The sequence below is a fragment of the Protopterus annectens genome, chromosome 4.part0 (genome assembly GCF_019279795.1).
Source record: "Protopterus annectens isolate FY-2018-M chromosome 4.part0, PAN1.0, whole genome shotgun sequence".
Taxonomy (NCBI): domain Eukaryota; kingdom Metazoa; phylum Chordata; order Ceratodontiformes; family Protopteridae; genus Protopterus; species Protopterus annectens.
The window spans coordinates 1,156,160,891-1,156,181,861 of record NC_056733.1 but is presented as its reverse complement, the minus strand read 5'-3'; the positions used below and the strand labels follow the sequence as shown (position 1 = coordinate 1,156,181,861).

Here is a 20,971-nt window from a genome sequence, read left to right as displayed (position 1 = left end):
AGGTCCAGATTCCACGGTCGCTCCAAAAGAAATCGATGTAGAAAGGGGAACCACACTTGCCGAGGCCAGTAAGGAGCAATGAGGATCAATGAGGCCTTCTGAGCGATAGCTTTCTGTATTACTTGAGAGATCAGTGGGAAAGGAGGAAATGCATACAGAAGTCCCCGGGCCAAACTTGGACTAGCGCGTCCCTGCTGGGTTGGCCTGGTAAAGGGAATAGAGTGAAGTATTCTCTGCACTTGCTGTTTTGGGGAGTAGCAAAAAGATCGCAGCAAGGCTGACCCCACTTGAGAAAAATCTCTCTCACTACAGAGTCTTTCAGAGACCACTCGTGAGGCATGAGAATAGCTCTGCTCAACTTGTCCGCAATGTGATTGGACTTCCCGGGATGTGCGTTGCTATCAGAAAACGCTGAGAAGAAATCGCCCATTGCCACAGTCTGAGTGCTTCTCGACACAGGGGTATGATCTGGTTCTGCCTTGTTTGTTGATGTACCACACTACAGACATATTGTCTGTCTGGATTGCAATCGTTCCCAAAGGAAGAGAGTCTTGAAGGGCTTGCAACGCTAAAAGCACTGCTCTCATCTCCAGAACATTTATGTGCAAGTGGCATTCGCTTGGTTGCCATGTGCCCTGGACTGTCCTGCCCTGATAATGCCCCCCCCACCCGATCAGGGAGGCATCCGTTGTCAGAGTAGCAACCGGAGGAGGTGGAACAAATGGTCTCCCCAACAGGAGCTGGGGGGAAGACATCCACCACATGAGATGCTTTTGCACGCTTGCGTGATCATAATGGTGTGAGACATTGGAAGTTCCTGGTATGACCATTGAGAAAAAGCATCCACTGAAGGATCCGCATGTGGTATCTGGCCAATGGAAGGAGAGGTATGGTCGCTGCCATGATTCCCAACACCTTTAGAACTAACCTGGCTTTGGCTCTGTTGTTGTTGAGAAGTAGTGATACTAATTTTTGAATGTCTGATATCCTTTGGTTCGTTAGTGTTGCAGACATGTTTACAGTATCTAAATTTGCGCCTATGTAGGTAATAGTACGACAAGGCGACAAAACAGACTTTTCGCAATTTATTGAGATACCCAGTTTTTGACAGACGCGAAAAGTGTAATCTCTGGCCATCAGAAGGAGATGCTTGGTGGGAGCTGTGAGGAGCCAGTCGTCCAAATATGGAAACACCTGGAATCCTTGTCGCCTCAGGTGAGAAGCTACCACTGCCATGCATTTGGTAAACACCGGGGCAGTGGTGAGACCAAAGGGCAGGGCCCTGAATTGAAAATGACTGGTTCCCAGCCTGAAGCGGAGGAATCTTCTGGAGCGCCTGTTCATTTTATGTGATAGTACGCGTCCTGAAGGTCTATAGAGCACATCCAGTTTCCTTTCCCAACAGGGGAAGAATGGATTGCAGCGTGACCATCCGAAATCTTGTTTTCTTGACCGATCTGTTCAAGATACTGAGATCCAAAATTGGTCTCCAGTCCCCTGTTTTCTTTGGAACTAAAAGAACCTTGAGTAGATTCCGGATCCTAGTTGGTCTGCTGGCACTGGCTGAATAGCTCTTTTGCAAGCAGTTTTGAAATTTCCAAAGCTGCTATATCCCTTTGAGCGGTGGAACATCTGGAAGGGATTTTTTGACTGATTTGGAAAACGAAGAAAGGGAATAGAATAACCTTCGAAATGATGGACTGTACCCATTTGTCTTGTGTCAAGGATAGCCAGGCTTCCGGTACAGTGACAATCTTCCCGACTGCCTCCGAAGATGGGCAGTCGGGCAACACCTCAGGGATGCTGAAAGGGCTTATCGGAGGACGCTCGATTGCCCTGGTTCTGCGGACCCCTCTGCCTCTAGGGCGACGTCTACCATTGTTGTTCCCCCTCTGCCTCTGGCGGGGAACCGACTCTGTCGCCAGGCTAAGTCCCTTGAGATTGTTTACGAACCACATCTTTCCCCTTCTGGCCTTTGGGGTAAGGCCTAGAAGGAGTAGAAAAACGGACTCCGACGGCAGAAAGGGTTTTGCCATCAGTCTCGCCCCTAGTCAGGGTCTCTTTCACTTGTGGACCAAAAAGAGATGATCCATCAAAAGGGGAGTTCGTGAAAGACGTCTTGAAAGGTTCCGCAAAATTGCATAGCCGCATCCAGGCGTGCCTACGTAAGGCTACCCCTGTTCCTGCGGCTCTGCTCGCTCCATCGGCCGCATAAGAGAGGAGGCGCATGGAGGAGTTGGAGATAGAATTAAGGATAGCCAGCTGCGTGTTCATTTTCTCTTGGAAACCCGCAGTTGTAGGGTCCTTCAGCATTTCACTCGCTTCTTTGATCAAGTCCCTTTGAAGACGAGTGAAATGGCACAGGTAATTCAGCGAACGCATAGTCAATGTCGCTGACGAGAACATCCGCTTCCCGCACCTATCCATGGACCTAGATTCCTTGTTAGGTGGATGGACAGGCAGTGAAGGAACAGCCAGTTCCTTCTATGTGGGGGCAGCTACCACCATAGCAACCACAGACACTCCTTTACATAAAAAATCCTTGACTGCTGGAGCTGTGATGAATTTGGAGGGTCTCCTGGGAGTGGGGTCCACTGAATCAGGAGCCGTCCATGCCTTTTAGCAACCACCTGCATGAGGGGGTCAAGGGGGACACCCAGGAGGTGGAAGGACGAGAGCCAAACGCCTCAAGATACACAGATTCGTCCTCTGAAGGGTTGAGGGCTGGCCAATTTCCCTCTGTTTAAGGATCTCCAGAATGTCTGCAAATGAGACATCTTCAGAAGGGGAACCGCGGGAACCCTCAGAATCATCCAGATCTGTGTCCGACGTGATAGACTCAGCTGAGTCAATGTGCTTCCTCTTGCACTTCCTCTTCCGACGGGGCTCTTCTGCCAAACCAGGAGACGCCTCGGCAGAGGATGAATTCCCAAAGCGAGCTCCTGAGGAGTTGGCTCTCTGCGGTCCGGGATGAGGGAGTGAGTCGACTTACCCTGAGGCAGCATAGAGGGAGGGGCTGACGGAGCCGACTGTGGAGTAGAGCCAGGCTCTAACACACTCCGCATGACCTCGAAAGCACCCCTGTCAGGCAGAGCCAGAGGTCCCCGCTCCGAGGAGCTAAGGACCCCCCTTGGCACCGACAGTGATGGCTCCGAGGCCGATGTCGGAGCCGAACTCACCAGCGCCGAAGCACCGAGAGGGAGAGGGGGGTCGGACAAGGGTCCGATGCCACTCACCCCCTCGGAGCCGACGAGGGAAGTCCGGCGCCGAGATTCCTCCATGGAAGAAAACGGAGCCGACGACGGAGCCGAAGACAATTGTCTCGGCTCCGAGGTGACCACAGTCTCGGTTCCGACGACCCGGCCCGAACTCAAGAGAGTCGAAGGAGGAAGGAGTTGATGGACCGGGACAGGCACCGACTGATGAGTCGGGCTCTGAAGCATCTGGGCTAGTGCCTCGGACTTGAGTAGTCGACTCACCACCCTCTGAAGGTCATGATCGGACAGCCTCGATGACCTAGAGGAATGAGACCTTTGGCCACTGTGCAGACAGCAGGGGAGAGCCTGCAGCCGACTGAACGGAGCCAAGAGAAGGTGACCTAGACCTCTTTCTGGTTGTCGGCTCAAGATCTTGTCGGAGCCGACACGGTACCTCGATAACCTCGGCTCCGGCCGGAGCCGAGGAAGCCACAGAAACTGTGGACTGAGTCTTATCGGCTCCAGCCGGAGCCGATAAAGGCAAAGGTTGAACAACCTGAGGTCTCGGCTCAGAAGCCGGAGACCTCGATGCCTTGGAGGGCTTCCCTGTTGAGACAGACAGGGAATCCTCAGGCTTCAACAAGCCTCTCAATATAAGCTTGTTTTTCTTTCCCTGCAGGACCCTGGGGCTGAAGCCATGGCAGACAGCACAGGAGTCCTGCAGGTGCAAAGGCCCCAGACAATAGACACAAGAAGTGTGAGCGCCTGTCAGAGACATTTTCTGACAGCACGCATCACACTTCTTGAACTGAGACCTTTGCTTCTTTAGACATAGCCTAACTGGTGAACACAAACACACACTCAAACACACCAGTTATACCCTGTCAGAATAACAAACTTTAGTAAAAATACTAAAAATAAAGTACAATAAACAGTAGTACACTACACAAACACTCCCTAGGGAAGGGAAGGCCTAAGGCCCAAGGGAAGAACTAAAAGTTCTTTTAACAAGAAACGGGAAAAATTAGGTTCGGGGATAAAGTTCAATGAACTACACTAATTTAACAATAATTAAACTAAAAAAGGGGTAAAAAGAGTAACTTTTTATAGAAAAAGCTAAAACTCACCAGGAACCGGTAGAATAACCAACCTCGAAGCTGTAGCGGCAAACGAGATCTGAGGTAACTCTCGCCTAGCATTGTGGGATATAAGGGGAGCCTCGAGCCGGTGGAACCAACTCTCGAGCTTTAGAGTGGCCGAGTCGGAGCCGAGGTCGGCTCCGAACCCATCCAGCAAGAATGAAGGCGAGATAGACAACTTAACATCTTCTATTTAAGGGGTAAAATAAAACATTTCAAAGCTTTACTGGAAAAGCTCACCCAGAATCTGTGAGTTAGTTTACTTTTGCTTTCATGCATTTTGCATTATTTAATTATCTTCTTTTAGTTTGCGCACTGTGATTTGTTTTCTTTACACTGTGTTTTACTTCTTTTCTGCTTTTATTTGCACATTAAAACTTAGAAATAGACCACAGCTGTGTCTCTTGTGAGTTACACAGAATTTGTTTAAATGTTTTCCCCACCCTCACACCCTGTTGCTGTTGTGTCCTTAAACGCAACTGTCTTTCTAGTTGTATGTCCCTTATGTTAATTTGACCACATATCTCCTTCCCTCTTTCCTTTCACTGCCTGTTGTGAGTCAGCACAAAATTATCATTTTGTGAACCATTCCCCTTCAACTATTCAAATTTATTGGCCATCACACTTTATTCCATAGAATCAGAATACAGAAGTACCCACCCCCTTTCAATCTTTGTTGCTCTTTTAAAATTAGTGGCTGTCTAAGCTTAAGTTACCCCCTCTTTCATATCTAACTGCTCAATGCACACTGCAGTGCTTAGGATATTAACCCACTTTTTTTCATCTTACCTTTAAATGTGTATTGCAAGACCACCAGTTATTGGAGAGTCCGCATTCTGCCTCTCAGTAGTCATCTTGGAATTAGTGCTTCTGTTTTCTACTGGTGAGAGAAGAAGCACAGGGACATTATTTTCTGGAGACTGATGATCACCAGAAAGCCTAATATATGCTCCATAGGTGACCTCTTGGAATGTGTGCCTATATTCTACTCCTGGTGAGAGAAGAAGCAGAGTGGATTGACTCCTGACTGTTTTGGTTCGGCAGTGAGTGTCTATGCTTGACATTCCTGATTGGTCTTGTTGATATTCAAGGCATCTACAAGGAAAGGCTACAACAAGCCTACAGACACTTGCATCACCTGGGCAACACTGTGGCTTACCAAACATACTGTGGCCTGCTTCTCATCTTGGGATTAGTGCTAATGTTTTGCTTCTGGTGAAAGAAGAAGCAAAGGAGCATTGTATCCTAGCAGAGTGAAGCTGTAGTGAGACCAGCACTAGTAGTAGCCAGGCAGTAACCATTCACGTGACTCCCCTCTTTTTATCATTATTGACAAGCTAATTCTTTGTTTTCATTAAGTACTTCTTGATTTGTTTCTAACTTCAGAATATCTGCCTAAATACTTCATCCATAAATTTTCAGGGTCTACTTATTAGTTTCCCCCTCAAGTGTTTGGCAGTGCCCTGTACAGACACAGGCACCTTGAGTGACATTTTTCCAGTAAAAGCACAATTGAAATTTTACCAATACTTAGTAGCACACAGGACAACTAGTTTGCAGTGACAAGCACTGTAGAAATTGCCTAATGTTTACAGCAAATCAGTTAATTCTCCAACAAACTGATATGTTATGTGAGAGATGTATTTACACGATGTCATTAGAGATAAATGTCTCACATAAAAGTACTCCTAATGTCAATAAGGTTGTCAGCAGTACACATGCTGCACTCATCACACACAATTCAAAGCAGACATATAGACCCACATATACTGAGGTACTTAAATGTAACCTTCCTAAACCCCAAAGGCCTCCTAGACGAAGTACACATAACAAATACCCTCAGGAGCCCCAAATGCACTCTTTCAAAACAACACCCATATCAACACAGAGCCACATCTCATGGAGCCTGTACTTCTAATAGCATAAGGCAAGCCACCACACAGTCCAACATTCTGGTCATTGGAGACTCCAGCCTGAGACACACTGATGTCCCTTTCACCAGGATGAGTAAGGAGAAAGTCACGGTCAGTTGACTATCAGTGGCTAGGATCTGCCACATTACACACACACTCAGGTCATTGGACCACAAGTACCAGCATGACTCGGTCATAGTCTGTGTGGGAGTAAATGGCCTGAGATGTACCTCCCTAGACTATATGAAGGGAAACATCATGAAGCTCTCAGAATATGTGTCTTAGGCTGGTATGAGCCTGGCATTGAGCAAAATTTTTCCTTCTCCAAAGATGATGCCACAATACAAACAAAAGGTGACTGACTTTAATAACTGGTTTAGTTTCTGGTGTCATTGTAAGGGGGTGCAACAGTTGTCAGGCAAAAAGGAAATGGTCAACAGACCATGTTGCTTTGCAAGGAATGATCTGCACCTCTCCCCTCTAGGTTTTCAAATATTGGCTAAAACATTGTCTCCCCCCCCCCATATCCCCCATAGTGCCTTTTTTTAGGAAATGCCAAATTGAAAGTACTTCCAACATAGTGAATCAAAACCAAGAAAATCTAAAGGTCTTACTGCTCAATGCTAGGAGTCTAAACAAAAAACACCACTACCTAGCACCTCTCTTTACCCTAGAGAATGCTGATGTCTGTGCGGTCATTCAGATATGTAATAAAGCCTCAAAGAGAACACCAGCAGTGCAAGGTTATAGTGCCTTCCACACATTTAGACCAGCTACTACACAGACAAGGGCTAAAGGTGGAGGTGTCTCGATTTATATAAACAATAAATACACCTCAAAGCTGGTCAAACAAGACAATGCACTTGAGCTGCTCCTTGTTGAAATCACCATAGGCAGAATCCAATACCACTTCCTTGCAAGCTATAGGTCCACCTCTATGACCCAGGAAACCCATACCATGTATTTAAACTTATTGAAAACACTCAACATCCAACCCAATACCAAATTCATGAGTGACTTTAATTACCTCACTATTAACTGGGAATCCTATATGACACCAAACCTACAGGCAAAGAGGTTGCTGGATTTTGTAAACGCAAACGCCCTGGACCAGATTGTCAATACACCAACCAGGGGTGTGACCATACTGGATCTGGTCCTCATTAATATGGGAAACTGTTGCACACCCCCAAATGTAATGTCTTCCCTGGTAAGGTCAGACCACAAAATGGTCTCCTTTGAAGTAAAAATATAACATGGAATCCCCCCCCCCCCAGCTAAATCTGGAATGTTAAGGAGCCACTGTAAGGCTAACTTCCTGCTATTAAGTGATAACTTGGCAAAATTGAAATCCTCCATAAACCCTGAGAACACTGCTGCCTATGCAGAACTCTTCAGAGAAACCCTGTACAAGCATGTTAATAGGTGCATACAGGCAGCTGTACCCACCAAGACAAAGTACAGCGCTAACTCAAAAAACAAGCCACCCTGGTGGAATCACAAAATCAATAAGCTGTATAACAGAAGGAAGAAAAGCATGATAAAAATTAGGAGGTGCAGCACCCAGCAGGATAAAAGAACATGTATCAAATTAAACAAACAACTCAAATGATAAAGTCTACTAAAACCATATTTGAGGTAAATTTGGCCTCCCAGGCCAAGGACAACCAGAAGGCATTCTTTAGCTATATAAGCAACCTCAAAGGCAATACACAGTTGTGTCCAGAGCTCATTGTAATTGGAGCCACCTATACTGAGCCAGAAGACATTGCAAACTTAATGTCCGATAAATTCAGCTCCAACTTTACCCCTCTCTTCCCCTCAACCTTTCCCTAGGAAATACCATCAAATATATCTCCCCCCTGCTATCACTAAGGAACAGATCCTTAATGCTCTTTCTAAGGCCAAGAACACTGCATCAATGGGCCCAGACAATATAACAGAATGCCTTCTAAATAGAATGAAACATGGCCTATCAAGCCCTTTGGAATTACAGTTTAACTGTAGCCTACAGATAGGCTTTGTGCCTCATGAATGGAGAAAAGCAACAATCATCCCTCTGCAGAAAGGTGGGCCATCTACAGACCCTGGAAACTACAGACCCATACGTCTCACTAGTCTTGTGCCATGGAAAAAATTATCATGGAAATACTCAACCTGGTGAGAAGGTCACCAAAGCAATGGACAAGGGCAAAATGGTTCACACTGCCTACCTTGACCTGGTCAAGACATTTGATACAGTACCCCACTCAGGCATTGTTGACAAACTCATGAGGTTAGGTACAAGCTTGTACAAGGTAGATAGCCAGCTGGCTCACAGACAGGACCCAGGAAGTTAGAATTGGGGAGTCCACCTCTACATATAAGCAAGTCACAAGTGGTGTCCCTCAGGGATCTGTCCATGGACCCCTCCTTTTTGGCATTTACTTCTCTGAAGTCGAGGCCAATGTCATTGGTCTCTGGCTGACTAAATTTGCAGATAATTGTAAATTAGGAGCTGTCATTGAATCCCACACTAAAACAGATGTTCTCCAGGAAGGGCTGACACAGACAAACACCTGGTGTCAGAGCCATAGACTAAAACTAAATGCCAAGAAATGCATAATAGTATCCTTCTGGAAATCATCGACCCCTGTTAACTATCATATTGACAACACACCGCTTAGAACTGACCCAGCAGTTAGGGACTTAGGACACATATAGACAGTAATCTAGCCTTTGACTGTCAGGTGTCTACAGTAGTGAGGAACTCATTCTATGCTGCACAACTTATAAACAAAGGTATGGCATGTAAGTCCAAGGAAGTCATTGTTCCACTGTATTCGGCATTCATCAGACCTATCATTGAGTACATTGCCCCCTTTGATATGTACCTAACCAGGAATATCCAACAACTGGAACATCCACAGAGGTTCCTCACTAAAAGAATACAGGGCATAAGTAAAATGTTCTAAGCAGACCGCCTCAAGGCCCTATCCCTACATTCTGTCTCCTATAGGCTTTTGAAGGGAGATCTATGCCAGGCATACAGGGCATTGTCAGACCCCAGTCTGATGGACCTCCTCCATATCCACAAAACAAACAGCAGGAGTGGGAGGTTGGCGTAACGGTTAAGGTGTTTACTTTACACACACAAGGTGCAGTGTTTGATTCTCACATGGGGTAATTCGCTAAGCTTAAAATGGCTTACAAGGGTAGTTTGTCTAGTACTAATCTATGAACCTATGAACCAGAATTACCCGTTCTAAAGACTTAAACCTTGCCTGTGATATAAACAGGACCTGCTGGAGGGACAGGTGTGTATCCCAGAGACTACCCCATCTCTGGAACAGACTCACCATCCATGTGATGCAGAGTTCCTCCCTAACCCAATTCAAGTGCAACTTGGACAATTGGATGGGAAACAGGAAATTCATCCCTGGTTTGGTACCTATGTCGCTAATGGACACAGGCAACCTGTAAATGGTTCATATCCCAGGCCCTGCGTGTAAATGCTTCATATCCCAAGCCTCTGCTTACACTTATCAAGGGTATCAGAACTTGTCAGAGATTTGGGATGCATGGCTAGGCTTAAAAAGTTCCTTGTGATCGTTAGCCTAGTAAACACCTATGAACCTATAGGAATAGAACTCATTCTTGAGGCAGAGTTCAGTTGAAGCTTATGAAGTTAGTATTGCTTTGGTGTTTGATGTTTTTCAAGAGTGCTGCTCTCAGAAACCACAGTGTACCAGAACTGCCTACTTCTGCAGTTTATATAGAGTTACATGTATTGGCATAATTAAGTATGCCTGAAAGTTCTTTTTATTAACCCGGTTGCTCCTATTGAAATTGTGAGTCTTCATTCCAGATCGCACTAGTTTCTACAGCATATCCTGGCATTTTATGATATTATGTCTCTTAGTAAGTAGGACAGTGTAGCTGATAGGTGTAGTTATTTCATTAAGTAATGCTTCATTTGTTTTGTTTTTTCCCTTGACTACAGTATCTGATTTTGTTGCATCTACTTTCTTAACTGTTGCTATTGAATCATCCATGTATGTTGTACCGCAGCAGGGCTAACCACCCAGCAGCATGAATCTTGCCTCTAGATGATTGTCACTGTTAATGTGACACCCCTATCCCATGTGAAAATATGTTGAAAAGGGGGTTGTGAATGGAAGGATGGATCCATGTATGTTGCAGAGTTTGCACAATCTCCATTGCAATGGTCTTTTCACATTATTTTGCCTTTCAGTATATAAACCTCAGCTATAAGCATACTGTAATCAGCAACATGATGTACAACTGTTCATAGTTCTGTACTTCATTTCTCTATATCTCCCACTTTGTTCTATGGACTTGAAAACCAATGCATACAAAGTCTGCTATTTTGAGTTGCCACTCTCAACCTTTCGTCTTTTGGTTTCAGTTAATCTCTCTTTAACTATTTGTGCATCATTTCTTGATCAAAATGTGGTTGTTCCGCTTCACAATACTTACTACTATAATTGTGAACTTTCCGGCTATCATTCCTTTACTTCTGGTCCTGTACTTTGTATCTTTTTTTTTTTTCTGTTGCCATCTGTTTTTTTTTTTATCTCTTCTGGTTTGATTTCCATTCCTGTTCCTTTACAAAATGTTTCTGAACAAAGATGCAACCTAGATGTGTTTTCTTCGTGATTTTAAGCTTTTGCTATGTTTGAGTCGGATGGTATCAATAAATATGTATGTAGTCCCACAACTGCAGTCCTATACATACAGTCAGTTTCAAGGAGGACCATACCTCCTTCAGACTAAAAGATATAGTCTTGTCATGCACTGGATTCCTGTATCATTCGATAAACCTGAAGCATTTTTCTTGTTACTTGTCTACCTGGTCCAGTGCTTTTTTGGGCCAGACACTCATACCAAAGCTGCAAGTAAGAACAGCAACAGCAAACTAATGTATTGTTTGGACTTTATTCCAAGACGTCAAGCAGTTTTCAGTACTAGCTCTAGTCTTCTAAAGTATTCCTTACTATGCTTTGTACTCATTTGTTCATGCTTTATTGATGGCCTTTTACCTGTTCCCAGATATTTATACATTGTCTCTGTTGTTCAAGTCCTTTTATGTCACGATCCTGTCCCCAGTTGTTATTTTCTTGGTGCTTCAGTTTTCTGGCAATAAATATTGATGTTGCACATTTATGAAGACCAAATGTCATTCTTATATCATTTGAGAAAGTTTTAACCATTTATAGGTGTGCTTTCAGGTGTTTATTTGATGAGGTATATAGTTTTAAATCATACAAAAAAGTAAACAAGATGTCAGTGGCAATGATGTTTTTTGGAAGGTGATCTGTAACCATAGCCTAGACTTTTAACTAAATGGCTTAATGAGTTAAGGGCAAAGCAAAACATTTGTGGTTACAAAATAATAACTATGTTATTATATATATGTATGTATATATATATATATATATATATATATATATATATATATATATGTATATATATATAAAAAATAACAACTATATCGACATCTGTGCAGTGACAGAGACCTGGTTCAAGGCTCCAGAGAGAACCCCTGCATTACCAGGCTATAATTCATACCACACCATTCGGCCACCTAACCTGGACCGAAAAACTAAAGGCGGAGGCGTGTCCATATTCATTAAGGATATCCACACCTCCAGGCTAGTTGCAAAACATACTGCATCCGAAATTATCCGAGTGTAACTAACACTGGGCAAGACTGCAATCCAGGTTATAGCTTGTTACAGATCCCCCACCATGCCCCAGGATTCCCACTCTTCATTTCTTAAGATACTGGAAAATATTAAGGTACAACCCAATACCTTAATTATGGGCGATTTCAACTACCCCATCATTAACTGGGAAAACTGTTCTTGTACCAACTCATTTGCTCAATGTTTTCTGGAATTCATGAATTTCAACTCCTTGGATCAGCTTGTCCACACCCCCACCAGGGGCAGCAATATCCTGGACCTGGTGATTACCAATATGGCTAACCAGTGTTCCACGCCAGAGGTCAACTCCTCACTAGTCAGATCTGACCATAAACTAATCACCGTATTCATCCATATCCCACCCCCACCCTCCATTAAGGAAATCACCGTCAAAAACTACTCCAAAGCCAACTTCATGCTTCTTAAGACAGAAGTGGCAAGCTTCAAGACACCCATGCAGACGGAAAATAGTGGTACAACTGCTGAATCATACACAAATGCACTGTATAAGCACATACACGAGTGCATGGATTTTGCCATCCCCAACAGAGCCAAGAAGCTATCCTCTAAAAAAAGGAAACCAATCTGGTGGTCCCCTGCCATAAAAAACTCTACAAAAGAAGGAAGAAGCTGTTGCAAAAAAGAGTAAAATCTCGAGATTGGAGAAATTCCCTGGTCAGCCTCAGCAAGAAGCTGAGATCCCTCATAAAATCCTCCAAAGCCAGTTATGAAAATAAAATCGACACTGATTCCAAAGACATCCACAAAGCATTCTACAGCTATGTCAAGAATCTCAATGGCAACACTCAGATCTGCTCTGAACTACAGCACAATGGCATTAAATATACAGAACCAACTGATATTGCCAACATCCTGGCAGATGGGTTCAGTGCTAACTTTACCCCCCTCTCACCCTCCAAAGGGCCCATCTTAATACCGGAAGAATGCAAAGCCCCTGTAATCATGGAGGGAGAAGTAAATACCGCACTCTCCAAAGCCAAGAACACAGCATCCATGGGACCCGACAACATCCCAGGCTGCATACTGCATGAACTACAGAATGAACTGGCACCCCCACCTAAGTACCATGTTCAATCATAGTCTCACCTCAGGCTATGTGCCCACTGAATGGTGCACAGCAGCGGTTATACCACTCCACAAAGGGGGTGCCACCACAGACCCCGGAAACTACCACCCCATTAGCCTGATGAGCCTGGTCTGCAAGGCCATGGAACATATCATCTTGGAACTTATAAACAAAGACCTAGGTAATCTCCAAACCTTGGACCCCGCTCAGTTTGGGTTTGTAAAAGGTAGATCATGTCTATTAAACCTGACTGACTTCTTTGAAGCAGTCACTAGAGCCGTAGACGAGGGCAAGGTAGTGCACACAGCCTATCTTGACCTCGCCAAGGCTTTTGATACCATCCCCCACTCTGGAATTATAGATAAACTCACTAAACTGGGCATAAATCCCTGTGTCACAAGATGGGTGGCCAACTGGCTCACTGACAGAACCCACACAGTAAAAGTAGCCGACTCCCAGTACAATTTCAGACCAGTGAGGAGCGGAGTACCACAGAGTTCGCTCCTGGGTCCTCTACTGTTCGGCATCTACTTCTCTGAAGTGCAGGCCAACACAGAAGGTCTTTGGCTAACAAAGGTCGCAGATGACTGCAAACTGGGAGCCATAATAGAATCACCTAATGAAGTAGGCATTCTACAAAAGGGCCTCACAGAGACAGATGCTTGGTGTCAAAGTCATGGCCTCAAGCTCAGTGCATTGTTATCCCCTTTAGGAAAAACTTGGTACCCATGAACTACCACATAGGCAGTAGCTCACTAAATACTGAAAGTGTGCTAAGAGACCTCGGGACACAGGTGGACAGTAGTCTCTCCTTTGATAACCACATTGCCACAGTAGTCAGGAAATCCCTTCTAAGTGGCACACCTCATCACAAAAGGGTACTCCTCTAGAAAAAAGGAGGTCTTTCTTGCTCTCTACTCATCCCTCATCAGACCCATTATAGAGCACAATGCCCTGTTTGGCATGCATCTCTCAAGACACCTACAACAATTGGAAAGGCCACAGAAATACCTCACTAAGAGGATTACCAGTCTCAAACAGATGCCATGCGCAGACAGTCTCAAAAAACTCCATCGCATATCGCCTACTCAGAGGTGATGTCTGCCTAACATACAAAGCTATGTCAAACGCAGAGCTGCTGGACATGCTACACTTAAAGAAATCCCAATCTCTCAGAACCACACACTCCAGGGACCTAAACCTTGTCACCACAATAAACAGAACATGCTAGAGGGATAGATTCCTGTCCCAGAGCCTTCCCATACTCTCGAACAAACTACCCATTCATGTCAAGCAAAGCTCCTCATTGGCCCTCTTTAAGAAAAATCTTGATGACTGGATGGGAAAAGAAAATTCACCCCGGGGTTCACTTCTGCGGCACTGCTTGACAGGGGCACAGGAAAATAATTTTCTTGGGTGGCGAAAGTCAGGGCACCTTTTTGGCTAGGCTTATATAGGCCTCAGGGCCGATAGCCTAGTACCGACCTATGAAATATCCCCTTTGTATATTTATCCTTGGGACAATAATTTGCCTTTTATACTGACTCAAATGTAAAATAGTTTGCCATTGTTTGATAGTGAATGGTACATAATTTGTCAATGCAGGGTGTTTGTATACATCTGTAAATATTCCACACTCCAGGAATGTGGGATGCTGTCAGATGTGTTTTTGCAATCGCTCCATGGCATACTTTAGTTCCAAAACTTCATACAGCCTTCTATCATGGCTTTGTTTAATAAAAGATGATCACGTGCTCCATATGGTTTTATTTATTACCTTTTTGTTCTATTACCATGCTTGTTTTTTCTGAGTAACTATAAACTCTGTCTGCATCAGTTCCAGTATATAATTTATACACAGTAAGAAGGTGAGTTATTGGTCTGTAGCTCTAGGAGGTTCACCGTTACGGAGGAGTATGTTTTTTCCTGTCGTTAACTGGGTTGGTATGTGTTCAGAATGAGTAGACAAATAATTTTTACTTGAGCTAAATCATTGTGCAAAGATATTAATACCTTTAGCCAGAAGTAAGCTACTGCATCTAGACCCAGGTTTTCCATTTATGAGCCTTTCTTAAATTTGTCTCAATTCCTCTGACTTTTCTTCATTCCATTTCATATCCTCTATATCAGAACATCTTACAGATTCTTTTAACTCTTCTCTCCATCAACATCTTTGTTATGTTCAACAGGGTCTTCATAAATTCATCTCCAGTATGTATTGTTTTTTTTCTTTGTTTTATTTATTTGCTTTTGATTACTGCGAAGGTCCCACTGGGCAGAAGGCCCTTTTCAGCACAAGCTGTTTTTTAGGTAGTGATACTATCACTTCTGTTTTGTTTCCCAGTTCATTATAAAATCTTTTCAGGTCATCAATGAATCGCTTGTTTTGTACTTTCTCCTTGTGTTTGTCTGTATACCTACTAAGTTTTTGTGCATGTGATAATATCTGTAATGTATTATTGGAGTTGGTGTAAATGTAAATAATAGTGTAAATAACTTCAGTCCCAACCCTGCTTAGAGGGTTTACTTAAAAGTAACGAGGGGAATAATCATGAAGTGGCACTTAGAGTCACATTTTAGTGGGAAGAAATATAGTTACGTTTCATGTAGTCTACAGTATATACCTTCCTTATGCATTATGAAAGGAATATGGCGGCTAAGGAAAGGTTACTTTTAATTTTATACCTTTCCTTTCTGATAATTTTACTTCTGTCTGTTCTTTCAAGAACAAGTACGGTTGCTCGGAGCTTCATCTTTCGTGTGGTATCTACTGCAGGGACATTCTTCAGAATAAGATAGTACTCCATTATATGGCATCTTAGCATAAACATTGTTATGAGAGAGAGGGGGGGGAGAAATAAGGCTTTTGCAGCACATACATGTTTCTACCACCTATTCATGCACCCAGTGTTACATCAGCTCCTTATTCCTTAGTATCATTTTTTTCTTTTGAATTCCTGTGTGCTTTAACATGTGGTCTTCATTTGTTCTATACATGTCACTACATTGTGGAAAATAACTGAAAGAACTATGGAAGGCCATGTTATCTTACAGACATAAGACAGCATCACTGGGTGCAAAGGGGATGATTTCCCTGCATTGGGTTCTGCTGTTTTTAGTACAGTTTTCCTTTACTCTGACTTTCTCACTCTGCCTCTGTTTTTCTTCATAGTTTTTGTTAATCAAGCACATTTTTCTTTCCCTTATCTCCCTTTGACTGTGTTTGCCCATACCTTACTTGGATAGAAGGAAGTTTCTCTGTTCACCTGTAAGTGAGGGGAGCTTTGAGCAGCCTATCTGTCCCTGGAGGAGTGGTTTTAGCCCAGAAATTATTAGTTTATTGGCCATTTTGGACTAATTTCTATCTCTTTCATTTTCCTGCTATAAAACCTGCATTTGCGAGGATTTTGCACTAGTATACAGCTCAGCAAGCTCCTGCCTGGTGCCCTGCAGAGTTCTACAGAAGCAGAGACAAAAGAGAGACTTTGGAGTGATTAAGTATAATTGTTCTGCATTTTCTTGCTGCACTTAGCTAATTCTGCCTAAAACACACAATATTTAGAGTTTCTGTGATTTAAAAAGCTTGTTTCAGCTACATATTGTACTTATTTTACTGCCTGCACTTTAACAAAGTTGTTTTTGTGTTTAAATTACCTGTTTAACAGTTGCAGGCTACACACTAAATTGTGATAGCCATTTCTGTGCATTTAAAGTGTTTTTTTGATTGTATCCGCATTTGCGCAGTTTTGCGAGGCGGGCAGCGCCCGTTAGCTACGGTATAAGTATTCCCGGCTCCACAAAGTCTACTCTTCAATTTTTCCCTTGGAACTAGACAAACTTTCAATTTAAGCACTCAAACCATTCACTTCTCAGCCCGGCACTTGCTCAAATCTCATAGCAAGCACTAATAAACCTTAGCACTAGACCCTCCAATACTGTAGAGAAGGACAAGGCTCTGTATTCAACCTTACCAGCCAGTCAGTAAAACAGTTCACTGTACCTATCCAAGCATGTCCAAAGGGCAGTTTTAGGTGTACTCTCCGGTCCAACGGGTGAATCTGGGCATTTTGAGGAAATGTTACAACTGCCTCATGTACACAGACAACCCTCTCCTCCTACCACCAAACACTAATACATGCGAGAGATGCAATTATGCAGCCAAACTGGAGGCTAAGCTCTCTCAACCCAAGACTGGACCAGACAGTCAAGAGGAGAAGGGACTTACTTGCCTCACACCACCAGACTTACACAGACCTATGAAATCAGCACCAGCAAAAAACACAAATAAATACACGAAAACATACTTGGAGGCTCTAAATAAAAATCTGAAAAAGCAACAGAGACCTCCAAAACAGACACCCAAGCAACCTCCACCCCCCCAACACAAACCATGAAATACATACTTCACAAAACCAGTGTGCCACACAATCACAGCCCTTAAGGCAAAATAACATACCCAACACACGAATAATAGGTGACTCTATAGTCAGGCACACTGACGTCCCACTCACTAGGCTGAATAAGGAGAAGGTTACTGTTAGCTGCCTGTCGGGTGCCAGGATCCACCACATAACACAAGCACACAGGTCACTCCAGAACAAGTACAAATATGACTCGTATTGTCCATGTTGGTGTGAATGACCTGAGCTATACCTCCCTGGATTACATGAAAAGAGACATGAAAGAGCTCTCTGATCACGTAGCCCAGGCCGGTATGACACTGACATTGAGTAGCATCCTGCCATCACCAAGAATGATACCACGGTATAAAGAAAAAAGCTTCTGGTGTCATTCAAAGGGGATCCAGTGTCTGTCAGCCTGGGATGACATGCTCGACAAGCCACGCTGCTTTGCTAGAGATGGCTTGCACCTGTCACCCTTAGGCTTTCGAATACTGGCCAAGGTTCTTGCCACCTCCATAGTGTCTTTTTTAGGCAAAGCTCAAAAGACAAATCCACCACTGTAAATAGCACAAGTAACAAAAAACTCAGGGTAATGCTACTCAATGCCAGAAGTCTAAACCTCAAAATGCACGCACTCGAGGCACTCCTCAGCATGGAGAAAATCGATATATGTGCAGTAACAGAAACTTGGTTTAAGGCTCCAGAGAGCACCCCAGCACTACCAGGCTACAATTCATACCATATATTTCAGCCACAAAACCAAGACCGAAATACAAAAGGTGAGGGTGTACCCATATTCATCAAGGATACCCACACCTCCAGGTTAGTTGCACAGCACGATACTTCAGAGATCATCCACGTGCAACTAACAATGGGCAAAACTGCAATTCAAATTGTAGCTTGCTACAGATCACTCACCATGTCCTAGGACCCCCATTCCGCATTTCTGGAAACACTGGGAAACATAAAGGTCCTACCAAACACCCTGATATTGGGTGATTTCAATTACCCAAACACTGACTGGGAGAACTACTGAAGTACTAACTCCCTTGCCCAACATTTCCTAGAATTTATAAACTCAAACGCCCTGGATCAACTGGTCAACACCCCCACCAGAGGGGATATTGGACCAGGTCATCACCAACATGGTCAACCCCTCACTGGTTAGATCTGACCACAAACTAATCATTCTGGATATCCACATTCCGCCCCCACCCCCGGTCAAAGAAACTACCATGAAAAACTTTTCAAAAGCAAACTTCACGTTACTTAAGACCGAGGAATAAAGTTTCAGAGCCCCTATACTAAAGGATAATGCTGCCCAAGCTGCAAAATCCTTTACTAATGCACTCTACGGGCACCTACAAGAATGCATGGATCATGCTATCCCAAGCAAAACCAAGACTCACTTCTCCAAGAAAAGGAAACCAGTCTGGTGGACCCCTGCCATAAACAAGCTATACAATAGAGGAGGAAACTAGTACAGAAAAGAGTAAAATCCCAAAAAGGGAAGACATCCTTGATCAGTATCAGCAAGAAACTACAATCCCTCATAAAATCATCCAAGGCTAGATTTGAAAGAAAAATTGCCAAGGACTCAAAGGATAACCACAAGGCATTCTTTAGCTATGTCAAGAATCTAAGTGGCAGTTCTCAGATCTCCTCAGAGTTAGTGCAGAATGGCACAAAATACACTGAACTAACCGATATCGCCAATATCCTGGCAGACAGGTTCAGTGCAAATTTCACCCCCCCCCTCTCACCCCCAAACGGGCCCATAACCATACCAGACAGACACTAAGATTAAAACAGCCCTCTTCAAAGCTAAAAACACAGCATCAATGGGACCAGATGGTGTCCCAGGCTGCGTCCTACACGAGCTCAAAGATCAACTAACCCCTCACTTAAACACACTGTTCAAACTCACCTCTCCACAGGCTACGTGCCCATAGAATGGCACACAGCAACAGTTATTCCGCTCCACAAAGGTGGAGCCACAACAGACCCCCAGGAACTATCGCCGTATAAGCCTGACTAGCTTGGTCTGCAAGGCTATGGCGTGCATCATCATGGATCTCATTAACAGAGACATCGGGAACTCCAAACACTGGACCCTACCCAGTTCGGCTTTGTTAAGGGCAGATCATGCCTCCTAAACCTGCTGGACTTCTTTGAGACAGTTACCAAGGCTATAGACGAGGGAAAGGTGGTCCACACAGCCTACCTAGACCTCACAAAGGCTTTCAACACCATTCCCCATTCTGGTATTATAGACAAGCTCACCAGCCTGAACATAAACCCCTACGTCACGAGATGGTTTGCCAACTGGCTCATGGACAGAACCCACATGGTAAGAGTTGCGGGAGCTAGGTCTGACTGTAAACCGGTTACAAGTGGCGTTCCCCAGGGCTCAGTCCTAGGACCCCTCCTGTTCAGCATATACTTCTCAGAGGTACAGGCAAGCACAGGAGGACTATGGCTGATCATTTATTTTATTTTTTATTTTATTTTATTTTACATTTGTTGACCGGGCTAGTCTAGCTGGATACATGTCCATTTTCAGTAGAGGCCCGGGGAGAAAAGCTCCAAAGGCATATGGAATATAAAAAATACAAAAATACAAAATATAAAATAAAAAACTATAGTATAAGATATACAAAGGGGTAACAGTAAAGATACATGCAAAAAACTAAATTAGAAAGTGGTAGGAGTTTAAGTAAGCAAAAATTAAAAAATGTTTATTTATCCCCCCCCCCCCACATAGTAGCAGTAGAGAGCAGTTAGAGGGGCAGTAGATAGTAATCTCTCCTTTGATAATCACATTGCCAAAGTGGAGAGAAGATCCTTCTATGTGGCCCACCTAATCACAAAAGGGTTTGCATCCATATCAAAAGAGGTTATTGTGCCCCTCTAACTGCAAACTAGGGGCTACAATTGACTCTCCAGCTGACAGAGACATCATCCAAAAGGGTCTCACTGAGACAGATACCTGGTGTCAAAACCATAGCCTCAGGCTAAATGCCAAAAAGTGCATAGTCATCCCCTTTGGAAAAATCAAAGTACCCACAAACTGCCACATAGGTGGTAGCCCCCTAAATACGGAAGACGTAATAAGGGATTTGGGGACCCAAGTAGATAGTAATCTCTCCTTTGATAATCACATTGCCAAAGTGGAGAGAAAATCCTTCTATGTGGCCCACCTAATCACAAAAGGGTTTGCATCCAGATCAAAAGAGGTTATTGTGCCCCTCTACGCATCACTCATCAGATCCATCATAGAATACAACGCCCCATTTGGGATGTACCTTACAAGACACCTGCAACAGCTGGAAAGACCACAGAAGTACCTCACCAACAGCATCACTGGCCTCAAAGAGATGTCCTATGCGGCTTGACTGAAGAAACTCCAGCTGTACTCGGTTGCATACCGCCTACTCAGAGGTGATCTATGCCTGACATACAAGGCCATGTCCAACCTAGAATTGATGGACAAGCTCCACCTAAAGAAAACCATATCCCCTCGA

The 20,971-nt window shown here is 43.9% G+C and overlaps 1 protein-coding gene across 1 annotated transcript in view; it reads left to right on the top strand.

Moving 5' to 3' along the window:
• STC2 (stanniocalcin 2) overlaps positions 1-20,971 on the top strand; it is a 430,822-nt gene that overhangs the window by 338,808 nt on the left and 71,043 nt on the right. The window lies entirely within an intron of this gene.